Source organism: Impatiens glandulifera, chromosome 6 (assembly GCF_907164915.1).
Source record: "Impatiens glandulifera chromosome 6, dImpGla2.1, whole genome shotgun sequence".
Lineage (NCBI taxonomy): Eukaryota > Viridiplantae > Streptophyta > Magnoliopsida > Ericales > Balsaminaceae > Impatiens > Impatiens glandulifera.
In genome coordinates, this window is record NC_061867.1 from 51,961,206 (window position 1) to 51,973,292 (window position 12,087).

Genomic DNA, 12,087 nt, shown 5'->3' on the forward strand with positions numbered 1-12,087 from the left:
TACTAATTAGTGGGTAGTTATCACAATTATTAAACTTTAATTTATTAATTAAACCATTTAATTCCAACATCTAAATCATCTCTTTCAAACTTATGCTTGAAGGAGAGAATTTAAAATTTTCAACGGAAGTTCAAATTTAGATTATGATGATTAGTTATAGTTCTGATATATTATATAGTTCATAAATCATTCCTAGATCATCTTAGAGCAAACAGATTGAAGAACCGCGAAGAAATGAGACAGTTATGAACTCAAGAACTTCAAAACCTAATTCAATCAAGTTCTCGATTATAGGTAAAATTGATCCTTACAAGTAATGTAGAAAACTTTCTAAGACCTTCTAGCATATTCTTATCCCAAAATCTCAATCTTAGAGAGCTCCTATACAATTTGAGGATTTTTACGACGACCTACAACTCAAATTTCACTAACTTCCTCTCTAACTCCCTTCTAATTGACCTAGGATAACTATTTATATAAATCATAACCTCTAATGCTTAGAATTTTTAATCTAGATCTTTCCAAAATCTTAATAATCTAAAAGCCAAAAACTTTTCTTCACGGCCCTAGCTTATCGAGCCTCTGTGACTAATTTAGTTTTATTTGAGTTGTCTATAAATAGGGTCCTTCTATCGCGTTTATATTTGTTGGTAAAAAATGGGACAACAGATTAAGCATGTAGCCTACATACACACTTAACCATTTAACCAGGCGCAAAATTATCCACCTAACGGACTCAAACTCAGAACCTTAGGGTGAGAATATTCACATCTTGTTGCCGCTAGGCTAAAAGTGGGATTATATTTTTTGGTCATAATTCACTTTAATTGAGTTTATAAAAAAAAAAAGTAAGAATCCATAATGTCTGTTTTCCTTATTTATCTTATCTCTAATGCAAACTTTGAACTTTGCATAAATAGATTATTTTAAAATATTCAATCAAATTTATAAGCATGAAAATTTAATATTAACATTTTAATAATTTTAATATTCCCAACTCTAAGGGAATTTCTAACCGTGGCCTTATTTAACATTTTTTCCATATACAAGAAATCATAACACATTTCACCCACACACGTTTCTTCCCAGTGTCGACATTCATTCATTCCTTACATTTCTATTAGAACCATAATGTTCCAATAAAAGATTGAATATGGCAGTACAAGAAGAATATGCTTCCATACAGCTCCCTCCTTCTTCTCCTATCCTTGCATCTACATTTTATTTTTAAAACATGATCATGAAAATTGAAACAATATATATATATATATATTGCAAAAAAAGAGAAGATTACTGCATCTAGCTATGTCTTGCTCGCATTTTGGTATTAATTTTGAGACATATCTGACTTCAGTTTCCATTGTGAATCCGAGAAAACAGTCCTTACAAGATAATCAACAAAGCTCTCATCTGAAGCATAATCTGTAAATGACTTGTATTGAGTTGCAGGGTGTATAGCTGAAACCGGTGCCTGTGGGCTGGTCAATATAGATTATGTTCGTCACCCGGTCCCAACCAAAGTCATTCCAGGTAAGAGATCTGTTGATAATCTTGTAAGGACCGTTCTCATAAAACAGACCAATTGAACTGCTGGCTCCAGGTCCTCGATTCAACCATATCACAACAATTGAGTTATGGAGCATACACTTATAATAAACTCTACATTATTAATTAGAGTTTATTGAGTTTGTATTTGGTTTTGGGCTTGAGCCTGACCAAGAGTTATTTAGGTTTATTACCTGAATGTTTACCCTATAAATATGTGATTATTAAGATTTTACATGGTTAAGACATAATTCTAGAGAGATAAACTGAGAAACAAAAACTATGTATTCCTTCTTCTTCTTCATACGAAATCTGGTGGTGGCTAAAGTGGATGTAGCTCAATTTTAGTGAACCACTATAAATCTGTGTCTTCTTGTGTTCTTCTTTCTTGTATTTTTACAGATTGTTTCAAGCTGGTCAGATTTGGGAGATACAAATCCTAACAACAAATGGGTCATTCAATCTACCCCTTCTCGACTCGAAGAAGAAGTAAAACATCATGAATCGCCCAATCCAAACACGAGTAAATGATTAAACTATATTGTAAATGTTAGAAATTAAAGTAATAATAATAATAATAATTAAGGAATCTTTTTGTTATTCAAAAGTATCTTGGATTGTCTAAGCCTCTTGGTCTTATCTCTAGTAATGAGACTCTTCATTTCTTTTAGTTAATGTCTTAGTTATGCTTTACTTTATATAAGGTTTGTAATCGTGTTTTTATTCTAATAAATTCAATAGACAGAATCTCATTCTAGTTTGTTTTTCATTCTCTAAATTTTCTATTCATTTTCTAATATATTTCTTCACGGTTCGATCATCGAATTTCTGATTGTGACTTCATTACATGGTCTCAAGTCTATTTATAAAGAAGAGTCAATGAGAAATGGTGGTGGTGCTTCTTTATGTGGATGATATAATCTTGACGGGCAGTAACTATGATGAGCAACCTATTGATCAAATTCAGAAATTGTAGAAAAATCGATGAGGATAAATTAGTCCTAACTAATTCCATGTAAGAAGAGCAAACAGTTGTCCCAGGTTTGTTAATTTTCTCAGGTTGTACTCTACTCGGGAGTGGGCTACTTTTGTAACCTCTAAGCATTGAGGATCTACTTTTACAACCGGAAGTGGTGGTGTTTCAACTTAAACCGCTGGCCGATTTTTAATCACTAACTTCCTCTTCCTCTTACGTTGTGTTCTAAGTGGGAGTGGGCTTCTTTTGTAACCTTTGTGGGTTGAGGTTCTTTTGCCCAGATTTTCTTAATCGATTACTCTATTCTCTGTGAGGAATCTTCGGGTGATGATGATTCAAGTATAAGTTTCCTCTTAAACTTCACCACTTCGGATTGATGATCTATGGCAATAACCGCAGCCTCCACCATTTTGGGTGGTGTTTCAACTCGAACCTTATCAGGTTGATGATCTATGGCAATAATCGCATCATCCACGACCACTTCGGGCGATGTTTCAACTCGAACATCTACAGGTTGAGGATCTATGGCAACATTCGCATCCTCCACCACCACTTGGGGTGGTGTTTCAACTCGAACCTCTACGGATTGAGGTTCTTCTACAGGGGGTGCCTATAGACTCATATAAGACATGGATGGAGGAATCAAATAGGATAGATGAGTTGAACTTCTGTTGTTGTGATGATGTTGCTATATCTTCCAACACTTGTATTTCTTTTGCTATATTTTGTGTAGATCTAGTCATGTTCTGTGTAGATATATAAATATTGTCTAATGTATTTTTAATGATGGAGGAGGTTGATACATGAGGCTCATCCTCTCCAATCTGAGTTCCTTCCACATTATCTGTCACATGATCTGTCACTAGATCTATTAGATGATATTTTAATAAACCACTGAATTAAAGTACTCACAAAAATTATTACAATGAGAAATGTATGTGATCCAAAGAAATGACGAGTTGCATTCTTCTTCCACTACTGGCATGCTTCAACTAAGTCTTTCATTGTGAATTGACACCAATTCAAGTTTAAGATATTATTGACATTAAATATAGATTTTAAGAATTTTAAACCAGCATGCACAAAAATTGGATAATAGAAGTGTACATAATTTACTAATGCTTTAGAATGTAAGTGTATACATGCACTTTTGATTCTGTGAGGTAAAGAGAAAGTTGCTAACAACATAGACTACAACATCTATCTTAAAATTATTGTCAGATTCTCTGTTGTTTAGAATCATCTTTGGAATTACAACTGTTTTAGGACCGAAACTATTTTGTTTCATTCCCCATCGTCTCCTCCAAGTCTTCAATAGTTCATCATATTCAACGAACTCTATAGCTTTTCCAATAGAGTCAATAATTTCAGTTTCTCCTCGGGATGGCCAGTACGCACTGAACATCATCTTCCTCAATTTTTACTTTCTTGTCATTCCGTAGGTTGATCATAATTACTACTATCGTTGTTGAATTCGAATGACCTAACGAGGTGTCGAGAGAGTTCGTCCAAACATTTTGAAAGTCCAAGTGTAATCGACAAATCTGTCATCAGAAGCATAATCTGTGAATGACTTGTATTGAATTGCAGGGTGTATAGTTGAAACCGGTGCCTGTGGGCTGGTCGACAAAGATTATGTTCGACACCTGGTCCCAACCAAAGTCATTCCAGTAAAGAGACTTGTCGATTTTCTTGTAAGGACCGTTTTCATAAAACACACCAATTGAACTGCTGGCTCCAGGTCCTCCATTCAACCATATCACAACTGAGTCGTTTCTCATACCCCTTTTCTCGACTCAAAGAAGTAGTAAAACATCCTGAATCACCCAATCCAAACAAGGGCAAATGATTCAATCAATTAATAAATATATTTTTATTTTTAACTTTAATAGAAAAATCATGACACTCCGTTCTCGTTTAAATAGAACAATCATTTCTTTCATTTTCATCTAGTCAATCCAAAAAAAAAAATCATCATTTATTTTAAACTGACCCTAATTTTTTGTTCCATCCCTGATTTAAAACATTTGTATGAATCGTTTATGTGATCTTTTGGTCTCTTATAATGATTCTTAAATTATATTATAAATATTTTAAAACTTGATATCTACCAATCTGGAGTTCAATTAACGTTGCATTTTAAGTACCTTGCATCTCTCGAGTGAAGAAGCCGATAATAGCCAGCGTAATGACCAAAATTATGATCACCAAGGGCTGGGAGGCAGAATGGCTGTTCGACCAATGATCGATGACACTGCATTGGGTAATCGACGGGAAGAAGGGACACCGGAGTTGACGCCAGAACTGGGAAACAAGTTTAAACTCTTGATAAGCCTCTCCTCTTCTGTACTCGCCGAATTAACCTTTGATGTCCGCAGAGAAGAAGATGATGAAAGAATTGGACAAGGGAAGAAAAACAGATGAAAAAGAATTAGACAAAAGAGCCCACTTTGCGTCATATTAATTTGCATGTAATATTGGTTTGGTTGGAGTTGGACTGGAATTTATAAGAAGATTTGGCTGGATCGAGATAATGTATTAACTAATAAAATATTATTCAAACCTATAATATCAAAAATATGATTATTTTATTTCTTTTAGTAAATAGATTTAATTTTCATTTTTTTATTTATATATTTTTAATTAAATATTAATATATTTTTTCGATACTTTTTTTTATTAATTAATCAATTCTTGACTTTTATTTTTTTCATAAATTTTTTATTATTAGATATTAAGAATTTATTATTGATTATTTTAATTTTATCTATATATATATATATATTAGGAGCATTTATCATTAATTTTAAATTTATATATATTTTTCTTTTTTACGTCTTTTTCTTATATTAAATCGATTATTAATTATTTTAAAATTGTTTGGTCTCAATGGTTGATTATAACATTGACTTATCTTTTCAACTATAAAAATTCTTCAACATAAAAATTAATTAATTAATAATTAAGAATTGAATAATCATAGCAAATCATTCATCAAAACAACAAAAGTGTAATAATCAAATATTAGACAAAATATTATTCCTTACTATTATTATAAGTCATGAATCAATAATTAAATAAAAAATTATTAATTTCATTTTTTTATATTAAATTAAATAAGAAATAATCATTTCACAAAAATATTACAGTAGAACAAAATTCATAAATAAATTGTTAAAATCTCTTCAAAAATGAGAATTTGAGTACTAAGAGAAATAAAAACAAATAAAAAAAGAAAGATGAAATAAAAAAAAAAAGAAAATAATTTAGGAATGTGATACATTTTAATGGTTTAATTAATGGAAAAAAGAGAGAAAATATATTAATATTTAATTAATAAATATATAAATTAAAAAATAAAAATTAACTCGATTTATTAATAGAGGCTAAATGAGCCTATTTTTGATAGAACATATGTTTGAATTATTTTTTATTAGTTCATAAATTTAAGTGAACTAATTGTACAAATACATACGTCTAAGTGAGTTTTTTTTTCAATGTTTGTTATCATGTACCTCAATTTATTATTTATTTGTAATATTATTTATGTTTAAATTCCTTTTTATTCGATTTTATTTTGGAATTAATTATAATTTTTAAAAGTTAAGAATTTATTTATCTTGGTTTTTTTATTATTTATGTATTTTAATTATAACTGTATAAACACATTATAAAGATATTGACAGAGAGTAGTGAAAATAATTTAAATTAAAAAATAATCGGATTATCTTCTTCTCTTTTTTCAGTATGCCTTCTTTTATGCAACTAAGGACACACCCAATCAAAATGATCGGTAAAACGGGTCTCTATGAAAAAGTTTTAGAGAAGTTGAAAAAACATTATTTTTTGGACTTTCGATGGTTTTTCTAGTATCGAAGGGTGCCCTATTTTTTTCTACCACTTAGATTTGAGTTAGTGTTGTATTTTATTCGATGCGACATCTTATTTAGTCGAATTGAATTTTTTATCTCGAATTTTTGAGATCTGAATAGTTCTCTCATTCTTTGGTGAGTCGTTTGCTGCTTATATCCTCCGATTGTGTTTGTGATGCTTTCTCGAGTCCGTATTCGTTCAATTTTTGCAGCAAAAGAGACGTAGTTATCAGATATAGAATTATTTTTCATGTTTTCAATAACGAGTTATTTGATTTGATATGTAATATGAAGGGTCTCCTATATGTATCCTCTCCTGATTTGTATAAGTTTTTACTATTTCGATCATATATATGTGGTCAATTATTATTTGGAAAAATATTTTTTTGCGTCGCTTACAAACCTCGACTAAAGATAATTTTAACAGCCGCTAAGAATATTTGATAGAGATTTTTTCAATGTCGTTTTATTGGTTATTTCGGCTAGCTCTATTTCAACACTAATCGTTTAAGGACTCAAATGAGTTCGTTCCGGAGTGACCTCAATAAATTGCATTATTGTTGAATTATTTTAATTAAAAAAAAATAATTTTGTAAATTGTTATTATATTTTAATATCTACATCATCAATTATGTGTATTGATTTTTTATTTTATTTTTCTATTATTTATTACTTAATTTTCTATACGTAACTCTAATTGATTTAATAAGAAATATTTTTTTTATAAAAAATATTAATTTAAATAAAATGTCACACTTTTAGGTTGTAATCTCAATTTTATATACATTCACCAAAAACTTTAATATAATACGTCTCACCATTTGCTTAATTTTTAATACAAATCTACTCAAATTTAATTTAGGCCAACAATCCGCAAAATGTAATTTATTCTTTCTAGATTTTAAAATGATTTACAAAATAAATGGACACAATTAATTATATATTGATTTAGAAAATTTGTAAATTCTTTGTTTTTCTAAAAAAACAAATAAATAGTTGAATATAAGATAGGGTGAATCTAGAAAAAATTAAAAATACATCATATAAATAATTGTTTTATTCTAACACAATAATATGTAGATTGTTTTTGTATTATAAACTAGATAAAATAAGAACAATATATATATATATATATATATATATATATATATGAACATTTAATTAATTTTTGTTTTAAAAAAAAGTATATATTATATTAATAAATATAATGTAAGAGTGGTTTTTATTAAATATATATTAATAAATATTATTAATAATTTCTTTTATCTATTAATTAATTATATTTAATTTATTATAATATCAAAGTCATATCATCCCACATAAACTAAAAATATTTAAATTAGAGTGTAAATATAACTATATTATGTTTTTTATTAATAAGATTTGAACTTTAAAATATCTTTTTATTTTATTTTATATCCTCCGATTGTGTTTGTGATGCTTTCTCGAGTCCGTATTCGTTCAATTTTTGCAGCAAAAGAGACGTAGTTATCAGATATAGAATTATTTTTCATGTTTTCAATAACGAGTTATTTGATTTGATATGTAATATGAAGGGTCTCCTATATGTATCCTCTCCTGATTTGTATAAGTTTTTACTATTTCGATCATATATATGTGGTCAATTATTATTTGGAAAAATATTTTTTTGCGTCGCTTACAAACCTCGACTAAAGATAATTTTAACAGCCGCTAAGAATATTTGATAGAGATTTTTTCAATGTCGTTTTATTGGTTATTTCGGCTAGCTCTATTTCAACACTAATCGTTTAAGGACTCAAATGAGTTCGTTCTAGAGTGACCTCAATAAATTGCATTATTTTTTAATTATTTTTATTAAAGAAATTTAATTTTATAAATTATTATTATATTTTAATATCTACACCATCAATTATCATCAATTATGTGTATTGACTTTTTAGTTTTATTTTTCTATTATTTATTGATTAATTTTCTATACTTAACACTAATTGATTTAATAAGAAATAATTTTGTATAAAAAAATATTAATTTAAATAAAATGTCACACTTTTAGATTGTAATCTCAATTTTATATACTTTCATCAAAAACTTTAATACAATCCTTCTCACACATTGCTTAACTTTTAATACAAATATACTCAAACTTAATTTATGCCAACAATACGCAATAGTACTTTATTCTTTCTAGATTTTAAAATGATTTACAAAATAAATGGACACAATTAATTATATATATAAAATAATAAGATGAAAATATTTACTTTTATCTCATGTAATTTAGAAAATTTATAATTTCTTTGTTTTTCTCAAAAATAAATAATTGAATATAAGATATGGTGAATCTAGAAAAAAAAAATCGAAAGTACATAATATAAATAATTTTTTTATTCTAACACAATAATATGTAAATTATTTTAGTATTATAAAATAGATAAAATAAGAACAATATATATATATGAACATTTAATTTATTTTTGTTTAAAAAAAAGTATATATATATCATATTAATAAATATAATGTATGAGTGGTTTCTATAAAATATATATTAATAAATATTATTAATAATTTCTTTTATCTATTAATTAATTATATTTAATTTATTAAAATATCAAAGTCATATCATCCCACATAAACATAAAATGTTTAAATTAAAGTGTAGATATAACTATATTATTTTTTTTATTAATTAATAAATTTATTCTCCTAAAACATTACTTAATAGAATGATTGAAATATATAATATATATTGTGGGCAATACTAATAAATTAAAATATTTTACAATATAATAAAAAAAAAACTATTACAATTTGAGGTTTAAATTTATTTATTTTTTATTAAATAAGATTTGAACTTTAAAATATCTTTGTATTTTATTTTTAGTTTTATTTATTTTGTTATTTATGCATTTTAAATGCGTTGAACAATTTTAATAAAATTCAAAAATGATAAAATAATAAAAATCAGTAAAAATAATATTTTTAAACAAGATAATTTTTCTTATTTTTTTCCATGTGACCATAAATTATTTGTACGTCTTCTTTTTAACTTCCTTAAAAAAAATTGATCTTAAAACATTTTTACCCATTTTTAAAGGTAGTTTGTGCGATCCAAAATTTGTCGTCCCATGCCTTATATTTCTCTCGAATCTTGAGGAGTGAGATGAAGAACTGAAATTGTAAGCTCGACCCGTGCACTTTTTGGAAAATATTTAGTCGATTACCTTGTTAAGTACTTTGGATTATTTTTCTCTCGAATCTCGTCAGATTAAACGACAGATCGACTCTCTTAGGAATCGCCTCGTCTTAAATTGAGATGTGGAAGATATACATGATTTTGGCTCTTTTAAAGAATCGTCACTTAGTTTGATTCGAGAGAAACTACTAAATATTTTTTTTTAGAAATTCTTTTAAGTTTGGTACTTAGTTACGTGTAAGAAAGAACATTTGACCCTATTACCTACATGCCCATCCAAATGGAGAGTCTATACTATGAAATAATTGACTTTTCAAAACGTGAAAAATTATTACACTTTTTTTTTATTCTAAACCTGATTTATTCATCTAAGAATATAGCCTACGTCTAAAAAGACTACGCTTATTTTGTCCCTATACGATGTCTATGATGTTTTAAGCTTTAGACAAGACTAACAATATAATATACTTGACAAAGCATTAATAACGAGATGACTGAAAGGAAGCACAAATGTGAACATGTCCAAAGTTCATTGTCAACACGTATTCTCTCACCAGAGTTGTGAGTTTCATTTCTCCATTTTCTAAGATCTGTCTTTTTTGATTCACGAAAATACGATTTCACTTCGCTTCGCGGCATGTATATATATATATACTTATGTTGTTTTTTATAAATTTCGGTCTTGTTTGTGTTACTGGAACTTGCTTACATCAATACTCGTCTCCTTCTCTTGAAATCGACTAAGAAACAACGCACATGTTCTTCTTTTCGTATTTTTAAGTTTACAGTAGGATTTGAGATTACTCTATGAATGATTTTTAAATTTCATTGTTTGTAATTGAACATTTAAGTTTTCATTTAAATGTATTCTATGTTATTACTTCATCTGGAACGAAGAAAGGAGAACTGCTCTTAGCTGATGTGTATACTCAGTTGAAGAACAAGAATGTTACTACAGAAATCGAAGTACACACAAGCTCCAACATGAGCTTTTACCCCTTTCCTCTTTCGTTTCATTTCTTATATCGATGCTTAACCTGTATTTTCTACATTGTTCCAGATTTTCACAACCTTCACAGTTGATGAATATATTCCTAAGTTGAAGACAATCATTAGTTTCAGAGTACATCTAGAAAGGTAAAGAACATCTTATTATGTTCATATTTGATTTAGGGATGGGTAAGGGTTCTAGTTACTTACACGAATGAATTTGAATCCATTTGACAGTTGGAAGTTCAATATCCACATGACTACAGATGCTCGAAGTCATCAAGAGAATGTCCAGCAGATTAGATTTCTAACAACGATGATATTGTCCAGAGCTTACAAATCTACGTAGGCGGTGGGTCTCTCTAGTTGTCGTTCTCATTAATTGTGTGATCTCTAACATTGCTCCCATAGCTGATACTAGCAGGTAAAATGAATCCTATTGTTTTTCAAAGAACACTTGGTTTTCCAACTTAGATCTTGAAGATAGGGATCTGAGAATGGTGTGCATATAACTACTTAATTACTATTACATATATAGTAGTTTACCCATTTTTATGGAGGTCACTGAAATGGTTGGGGGCACAATATACTAGAGAAGATACCTTGATCATTTGATTCCTTCATGTTGTCTCGATGACAACACATTCAGAAGCATGGAACCTTTTCTGTTACAGGTAAAATATCGCATTTAAAATAATTAAATGTAATCTTTTTAAATGTTTGTCTTCTTCTAGTATATATTATGAGGATTGATTTCTACGAGATTGTCTTATTAGATATGTCTGCCTATATTGTTATAGATGAGGTAAATTTTCTAATGTTTCCTTCATTATGAACCCTAAATTGTATTAACACTCACTCTCTAAACATAATATAAGACTTACCAAGGTTGTTCTTAGGATTGGTGTTGGTAACATGGTGAATGTTATTCTACAAAAATTAGTTTCACTTATGGTACTTTTTTAAGAAGAATAAAATTGTTTTATTCATTTCCATGGAATTGCATGATCAATATAACTTAGTATAGTAAGCAATTCTGCAGGAAAGTAACTTACTTTCATTACCAAATATAGAAGTCAATAAGGACGTGTTTTTGCAATAATTTATTCACATCAAGGTGTATGCTCACAGCAACTACTACACTCATTTATAATATTATTCTTTGAAAAGATATTTTCCTCTTGTTGTTTATATTTGTGGTTTTGGTAGTGGATGGTTAGGCGATGGATAAAATATCTTGGACGCGATGAAACAGTTAAGTTGATGGTGTTGAGCAATAGTAACCCCAACTTCATCTTGAGGTTCATACGCTAACAATTATTATTTTATTACGAAAATGAATTTATTTCTTATTTTTCTGAAATCTCTATCTTAGAGCAAACATCAGAAATCTCTATTCTTTCATGGAAGATAAAATGAACTTGCAAATGGAGAGCAGTTAACTTTGGAATTGCATTCGTTCGTAGGTTTAATTCTGAATTCGCCTTTCATGGTTTGAACTATATGAGAAATGAGTCTAAACGCCAAGT